Source organism: Paramisgurnus dabryanus, chromosome 10 (genome assembly GCF_030506205.2).
Source record: "Paramisgurnus dabryanus chromosome 10, PD_genome_1.1, whole genome shotgun sequence".
Taxonomy (NCBI): domain Eukaryota; kingdom Metazoa; phylum Chordata; class Actinopteri; order Cypriniformes; family Cobitidae; genus Paramisgurnus; species Paramisgurnus dabryanus.
The window spans coordinates 13,415,804-13,425,351 of NC_133346.1; positions in this window are offsets into that span (position 1 = coordinate 13,415,804).

A 9,548-nucleotide genomic window follows, 5' to 3' on the forward strand; every position below is an offset into this window, starting at 1 on the left:
ATTGCAAATTTTTTCATTGCTTTTGCTTTGTAGCTAAAGCCATGTTAACCTTGGCATGACACGGCCGGGCCACCGTACGAGTTCAAACGCATTCCGAATGGGGGGGGGGGGCTAGAACGTAATATTCAGTTGGTTGTCATATAGACTTTCACCGCTAGATGGGAGTAGATCTTACACAGTAGAGCTTTAAGTTGTAATTATGACATTAAAAGTCACAATTTTGACCTTTTCAGTTTTAAGACCTTTTAATAATTTCAATATTGTCCATCATAATTATGGCTTTTTAAGGACAGATTTGTACTAATAAAAAAGTTCAGAGATGAGCGTTAGATATAAATTCTGGGTCGCTAAAGATACAAATATGAAATGCTTGGCAAAACATTTATGCGTTTAAGGTTAAACTTAAACAGAAATACTGAAAAACTGTGTTTGTGCTGTAGCTCTTTAAAATAAATGCCATTTGGCTTGATATATTGTTATATAATGCCAAAATATGCATAACTATTAAAGGTGCAATGTGGGACTTTTAACGGCATCTAGTGGCAAGACTGTAAATTGCAACTAATGGCTCAGTCCAGAGCTCACCCCTACCTTTCTAAACGCATAGTGAAGCTACGGTAGCCAACACAGGACAAAAATGTCATCATCTGAGACGACGTAGTAACAAAAGGCGCTCTATAGAACTATTTGTCTGTTTAGGGCTTCTGTAGAAACATGACGCTGACGTCTATGTAAGAGGATCCATGGCGTGGTGTATGTAGATAAAACGGCTCATTCTAAGGTAATTAAAACAATAGAGTTCATTATGTAAGGTCTTTATACACCACTTATAATATAGGTGGTATGTATATTATATTACATTTCTGTCAAGAGATCCTTCTAAAAGTTACACAATGCACCTAAGTATGGTTTAAAATGTCCATATATCTTTGAAGGGGTATGTTCATTAATTATGTAACGTGTTTTCCATGAATAATTCAAAGTCATATTACTATCTTTTCATGTAATTTGGACTAGAGAAATGAACGGCAGAAGTTTCAGCCACGGCTACCAAGACAAACTTTTGTTGTACGTCTCAGGGGAGCTGGTTTAGATCAGTCAACAGTCTCTGATGTACCACGTCTCTCTAGAGGGTGATTTGGGCCGAAAGCGTTGGGCCGAGTGCAGGGGTTCCTGCAGCTGCTTCTAGTTGTGAGAATACGCTCACAACTACACACACAAACTCACGTATAGTATGCTCACACATGGCCTCTCCAAATGTCATCTGGTTCTTCATGAAAGATATGGAGGTGGGATGCTGGGGTCATCTGTTGAGCCAGGAGTGCAGTTTGGTACTTAATCTCATAAACATGACTCTGGATTCTTCACAAGTCATGGCAACATTCCAGAGATGATCCCATAGGCCTCTCCAGCGCTCGGCATCCAGGAATCATTCATCTGTGCCTTGGTCCAAACACATGGAACAAGAGCCATGAGACACTGAGGGGAGATCCAGCACATGTACAAGACAGTTTGTACACACTTAATAGTGCATCTGTTGACCCTGCAGCTCAACAGGTAGACCATGGTGCTGTAGCAACACCACAAAGGTCACAGGCTCAAACAGACTCATAAATTGCTTTGGATAAAAGAGTTTGTTGAAGAGTTTGTTCTGATGTTTTTGCATGCAACAGTGGCAATACTTTTAATTGATTGTTAATAAAATACAGGTTTTTATTAATTCGGAGACACAGAAACTAGAAAGACTAAATTAAATGCTTCATTGATATCTTTTGTGTGCCTTTAAGCCATACACCTATTTTAGACATCAAAAAGTTAAAATTACAGACATGTCACCTCACAAGACTAAAACAACCACTAAAAGTGAAAGAGGCTATAGACGGTTTCAGCAGTAACATAAACAAGCGGCTGTCGTGGTCCGCACGTAACTTCCGGTAAAATCCGCTAAGCATAAATAACAACAAAGTTCTTTAAACGTAGTTTATTTATATAACAAGCAAAATAAACAACACATAGATTACCTAGGAAACCAAAACATTTGTTATGTTCGACGAGGCATTTCTTCCAGACCATTTAAAAAATACGAAACCGGAAGTAAAGTTCGGATCCAGACGTGTATCGCGTCAGCTCGCGTGCGTCCGATGAAACTGTCTATAGAATTTTTTTCCTACCTTCATTGAAAGGGGACATTTCACAAGGCTTTTTTAAAATATGTAAAATAAATCTTTGGTGTCCCCAGAGTACATATGTGAAGTTCTAGCTCAAAATACCATATAGATCATTTATTATAGCATGTTAAAATTGCCCCTTTGTAGGTGTGAGCAAAAAGGCAGTTTTTGTGTGTGTCCTTTTAAATGGGCAGTATTATCCCCTTCTGACATCACAGGGGGAGCCAAATTTCAGTAACCTATTTCTCCACATGCTTGCAGAGAATAGCTTACCAAAACTGTTACTGGGTTGTTCTTTTTCACATTTTCTAGGTTGATAAAAGCACTGGGGACATAATTATAGCACTTAAACATGGAAAAAGTCATATTTTCATGATATGTTTCCTTTAAACAGATACTTCAGCCATATATCAAAATATTACCCTTTGTTGTATTCACCATCAAGCAAACCGAGATACATACTGTATGTCCATCATCTTTCAGATGAACACATTTGGAGTTATTTTTAGTAACTGTCCTTGCTTTTCCAAGCTTATGATGGGCGAAAACAGGGATCAGGGAACAAGTTTTGACTATGAAGTCTAATAAAGTGCATTCATCCTTCACAAAGGTAATCCACATGGCTCCAATGGGTTAATAATATATTATATTCATAATATATTTTCAAGACCCTCGTGATGGTACATCGACTTAAAATAGGTTGAATGACATGTCCACCATAGCCTGACGGGGTCTGTATCGCTTTTACTCGTACTTTTAAACTTGGGGTTTCGGGTAATAACCCGAGCCCAAAACAAAAAACTACAAAAATCTGCTTACAGCATACGTCACTTTCTCCACTTCCTCAAATTCGGACGTGAGAACGCAACTATTTATTTTCCTGATGTTTTTATCATGGCCGAAGCAGCAACTAAGAAAAGGAAACCCAAGTTTTGTCGGAGGTTTTGTACTAGTAAGTAATGTTATAATGTTTGCATATATAAGTCCTGTCTGACGCCCCAACACTTTTTATGCAAATTTTACTTGAAGCTACTTGGAGCAGTGGCGTAGCGTCTGGGCATGCAGGGTATGCACGTGCAAATGGGCCCGGGCCAATAGGGGGCCCGGCCCTGGGCCCGCCCCAGCTTTTAATTAAAATGTTTTTTTTTTCAATTAAATTTTTATTTCTGGCCGCAATGAATATACTTTTGTATGCATATCATGTGTAGTGATTTCTTATTTCTCCATAACGTCTAATTTCTCAGTCATTTCTTGTTTGTGTTTATTCTTTTTTTTGCACTCCGTGGCTGCCGTAGACTGCTACGCCATCATTTTTTTACATGACGCATCACTGCGCCAAAAAAAAAGAAAACACAGTGTGAGAGGTTACTGTAGCGGCTATCTACATGAACATTAAGGATGGACAAATATAAACATAAAAGTGGGGCCTTAAAGAGAAAAGAGAAGGCGGAGAAGTTAGTCACGAGTCAAAAACTACCCAAAACATTTTGTTTTTCTTGTGTATCTACCCTTTAAAGTAAAAAAGTAAAGTAAAAATATCTGACTACCTTATTAAAAGTATATGTTGTTAACAGACCTGCACGCCACAGTTAACAGTGCCAATGGGCAAGGTTGGGGGGGGCTTTGGCTTAAGGTGGCCCGTAAATTTTATTGCATACGGGCCCGGGACTGATTTGCTACACCACTGACTTGGAGAGTTTAGAGAGAGAGAGAGAGACTTATATCATGTGACATTGTGGTGCAGTGGTGGTGTCATCGACCTTTGACAAGGGTGATCCGGGTTCGATTCCCCTTTAGGGCAATTTTTTAAAATATATATGGCTTGTAAACGTGAGCTACCCGATTTTTTTGGCGTTTGATGAAAATAAAACCGATGAAATTAAATTATATGACACATGACATGCTGGAAGGCATTCTTTGTAACGTAAAGAGTTGTCTTCTTTTCCTTTGCGACAGTGCTGGGGCGCTTGTGGCATCTAGGGGCGCTACATGTCTAGTACCCCCTTTAGCCAAAAAGTTCCATGGTGTGCCTTTAAGTGAAATCCATCTATGTAGGTTGCAGTTCATGCAAGTCGGTCATGTAAGAGTAAATTATGTCTAACTAGACAAATATGGTTGTCTGATAATGAAGCCTACTATAGTTTAAAACGCATCGAGTGTAACCTTAGATGGAAATTACAACTACTGTGTGTTTGAATTTCAATGTGTTTATGAATAAATTTAAAGGTCCTGTCAGAATACTTATCATATTTTTGACCTGGAAATGTTCATCTGGTTATTCCTTAATGATTTGACAAAAACTATTTTATGGGTCTGAGGGTTGCAATTAGAATGAATAACTTTGAGATTGGTCAGGATTTTGTGTAGTGTAAACTAAATTGTGGTTTGAAAAACACTTTACTTGTGGCTTTTGTGAAACCTCCAATGGAACGTGTTTTATGTGTATAATGAGTGCGGGCAAGTCAGTTTGTGTTTAATGAAAGTTTACAACATCACTGTACGTGCATATGACTCGTTAGGCAAAAAGTCATACGTGCAAACTCCACATTACATTGCCGTTTTTCCCCTTTACAGTAAAAGAATAAAACTTGGCAGATTAGTCAGATTGTCCTGTTAACAATTTTCACCTGTCAACATAAAATAGCTGTTTTCAAACACTAAATTAGGACAATGTTGTCAAAGCCAACAAGCGCACATTGCATTAATAACAACAAATATGTTTTGGATGGCTGTTCCTTTGATTCAATCAGATGTTAAATGCAGAGCTCTCCTACTGAGGTACTTAGATACTGAGCCCACCATGTTGCCGCTTACTTGAAGTTTGAAGTTTTTTCTCAGGACAGTTTTAAAAGGCGTTCTCACAGCACTTTACGTGAGAAGCTGTGAGAAAGTGTTTGTGAGAACATGTACAGTAAGTGTAGTAAGTGTCAAATGAAGGGAGTGAAAGAAATGTTCAAGATTAGAACGATTTAAACATGCTTTTATTTTTCCAGCTCATGGTTGGGTAAACCATGCTTAAAGTCCATGTAAAATCTGATATTAAATGTGTTCTCAGTTTGTCTCACTACAGAAAAATGTGTTATTAACCACGCAGCTAACTTTGAATGGTGAAATAAACCGGCAAGTAAATAAAATAAGTTATCAATCTTGGAAAATAGGCTGGATTCTTTGCTCTTAAACGCTGGGGATGTGTCCGCTGCGAGGGGCAACCTTCCGATCTCTCTGATGAGGCCAATATGGAAGTGACTTAAAGAGGACATTTCACAAAACTTTTTAAAGATGTAAAATAAATCTTTGGTGTCTTCAGAGTATGTATAGATAGATAGATAGATAGATAGATAGATAGATAGATAGATAGATAGATAGATAGATAAGTACTTTATTAATCCCTCTAGGGGAAATTGGTTTGCATTAGCAGCCAGGCATAAAAACAAACAAAACATATACATAGAGGATATGAAAGTACATAATGTACTCTGAAAGTGATGTATGTGAAATTTAGCCTAAAATACCATATAGATAATTTATGTTAAAATTGCCACTTTGTAGGTGTGAGCAAACATAAGCTGTGGGTGTGTCCTTTTAAATGCAAATGAGCTGATCTCTGCACTAAATGGAAGTCTCATGGTTGGATAGTGCAGATTAAAGGGGACAGAGAATGAAAAACCATTTTTACCTTGTCTTTGTTGAATAATAGTATACCCACATTCACAAACATACAAAAAGTGCTAAACATGCTAAACATCTCAGTCTCATAGAAATTCCTCTTTTAGAAATGTCAGCCAGAAAACGGCCCAATCTGAAAAACTGATGCTTATGACATCACAGTCATCTAACTGCCCCTCCACTTTAAAAATAATTGGCTAAATTTTTCGAGTGGCAGCAAAGTCAGCCATGCAGTAATGAGATTGCAAGTTAAGCCAGTAGGGGGAGCCAAATAGGTGCAAAACCACTTGTTTTAAATCCCCCACCCTTATAGAGCTATCTGAGAGAGGTTTTTAGGAAGCTTCTAAGGCATTACAGACCCCCAAAAAAAACCTTTTTTCTACATGTCACATCACAGAACAAGGATAAATACTCCGTTCAATCATTCTATGTGACCTTTAAGGGGCGGAATTATCACCTTCTGACATCATAAGAAGAGCCGGATTTCAATGATCTATTTTTTCACATGCTTGCAGAGAATGGTTTACCTGAGTTTATCTTTTTCACATTTTTTTTGGTTGATAAAAGCACTCGGGACCCAATTATAGCACTTAAACATTGAAAAGTCTGATTTTCATGATATGTCCCCTTTAAAATGCAATTCATTGACTCAGGGGCGTCGCACCCGTGGGGGATGTGGGTGTTTTAACACCCACACTTTTGCCGGTGAGAGGGTTCAACACCCACACTTTTTATGCAGTTTTGCAAGAACGCCTTATTAAAGTCGCTCCTCCGTTTCTCTGGCCGCTCTCTGTCTGCTGCGCTGCATTCTCTCCCCCTCCCCTCTCAAACATGACGCCGGCTTTGAGTGTTACCGGCTGATGATTGGCTGTTCTGCCTTAAGTCCCGCCTCTCTTGGTGGGTTAGATTGATCGGTCAGCTCGCGCTGAGGAGGCGGGAACTTTGTTTATTTACATCTCCCTTTTTCAGGTAGGCTACTTTGAATAAGTGTTTAAAAAACTTTATTAAACACTTTAATCAACTCTATGCTTTTGAGGTTTTTGAATAAGCTTGATATGTGTTTGGGACTAATGCTAATTGGGTTATTGTTCAGCAGCTGGCTAAATTCGGTCATGTGTAGACAATGTGGCATGCAATGTATAACCTGTGATGAAGAAGGCAGGGAATTGACGAGGATGAGGGACAAATTGCAATCGATTTGATATTTTGAGCATTGTTTGTTGATTAGCTGAATACTTTGTTAATACTACCTGTTGTGTATGATTGTACTTGTTGAGGAGAAAAAAATGAGAAATGATGACATAGTTCTTCAACAGGTAACTTATGCAAACAATGAAAGAAAAGTGTAGCCTATATTATTTAAATGTAAAAACGGTAAATTGTTACATCATTTAGACCACCAGAGAAAAAGCTTTTCAGGGCACAAGTAGCAAAATTTAGCAGTCACAGTCCTCTCAGACCCATGTCACTATCGAGCTTACCATTATCTTTTTGTCACGAAGTATCAATAAGATACAGAAAAGAAAGAGGCAGAAGATTGACACCTTTTTCAAGAGAAATCCTGTAAGTGAAGTTGAAAGCTGGACTTTGATAAATGTTGACATTAAACAACAGTAGCCTATTACCATTATTTATTTTGGCATTAATTTAATATATTACTTTTCAAGTTTCAATAAGGTTTGCTAGTACCACAGCCTTATTCCTTTATCACCTTGTTTAGGAGATGAGGTTGCTGGAGGCATCAGTTTAAAGAGAGAGAGAGGCACAGAAATTTTCACAGGTGAGCAATGAAAAATGAATGTTTCAGTTTGTGAAAGAGGTCTATGAAGGAAGAGAGGGTGTGTTTGTGTCATGGGTGGTGCTTAATTCCATCCCAGGTGCACATACGCGTGTTTCTGGTGCGTTTATATCAAATTTAAAATGATATATATCCATCCCCCACACTTTTAAAAAGCTTGCTACGCCCCTGCATTGACGGACCGTTAGAGGCTAGCTCCAAAAGGGAGTCAGTTCCCATATGGGGCGTCCCATGTTAAAATGGCCAACTTTACACTAGAAAATGGTGGTTTCAGCAACCAGCCACCTCAGCTTCACCTACGTCCTGCCTCTTTACCCATTTCGGTTATCCGCGAGTGATGCACAGTGACGCGCGGCCAAGATGGCGGCGGCAGGCACCACCGCCTACTTTAAGCTTCAAAAAAGCTCTTCACAAACCTATGGGTGACGTCACGGACACTACATTCATATTTTTACAGTCTATGGTCCGAAACCATCTACTTTAATACTAAATAGTAGGCGAAAAGCAGTAGGCAAAGTGAGTGTTATGTCTGAAGAATTCATAGTCTTCCAAAACAGAAGCTGAAAAATACCTCGATGACCTACTACTTCGGACAAGAACCTGAAGGATTCAATCGATGAACCCTTTAACCCCCGGGAGAGGAGTTATCCAACGAAGAAGAAGGATCTATTCAAATGCAAATACACCACAGCTGTCCATTGTTGTTAAATTGCGCTTAACGTCATTCCAGTTAACGACTAACTTGTCGACTAACTTGTCATGTGATGTATCAACATGCCGGATGTTGTAGTACGATCAAATTCATTCATACTATATAGTACCTACTGTTTTTGTCTAATTCAGTGCCTACTGTCACAGTATGCGATTTCGGATGCCAAAGTCTCTGTAAACTTTCAAATTGTGTTAGGGGCTGGACCATGATCGATGGCTCAAGTGCGTCATCGAACCATCATTTTAGTCCCGCCAAAATAAACGGTCCAAGAACCTAACTGTGCAATTCAGTGCTACACAGTTTACAGTCTTTGTAATATGTTTCAGCAATAGGATACACTTCTAACATTTATAATGTGTTTAGAAATGACTTTACACAAACTTTAGACGACCCAGCATTCATAGAACGTATAAAAATTGGAAAACCTTTTCACGTTTATTTGTGATAAACAGATTTTTATGCCCTTTTTTGTAAAAGAGATTATAAAAAAGATCCACATGAAAATATGTGATTTAAAAATTGTGTAGCAATCTCTGTGAACAGTTAGTAGAAAAAACACCAGAAAAACAAAGGAAAATGTGGACACTTACTGGGATCAGAATTTATGTGTTTGAAGTAATAAGTACAGTACAGACTATTTCACAGACCAGAAATGTGCTATATAGTTGTGCCAGTAGATATCCAGTTTCAGTAACTTTCTATTAAGTGCCTCTTTTTATTAACTCAGAATGTATTAAAAGAGTTAACCTGGCAAAGACTAGCAAATCCAGTGATTATTTCATCCTGAAAACCATAAGGAACTTCCCTGTGTGTCCAGGCAGACACCCTGCTTGATCATCCAAAACTGAGTAAATCAGCCAATCAGATTTATGCTTGCCAAATCGAAAAAGCAGGGTGTGCTTTTTTCACAGTCACACAGATATGTGAGCTGAAACAGTAAACAATGACTGAGGAATCACATTTATTTTTTGGGGTTTTTACAGGAGAGAATTTTTACTGTTTAGTTCCAGTTCTAGTCATGGTAGTAGATGAACTCTCATTTTACTCATTGGATTACATTCCTCCAACTTAATCCTACATCAAGTCTTGTAGCAGTCAGAGTAAAATGGGATCAGAGGTCAGAAAGGGAGAAGATAGGAGTCAGGCATGGCTAGAGAAAGGGAGGCTCACCAAAGAGGATGTTAGGCGCGTCAAGCCAGAGAAA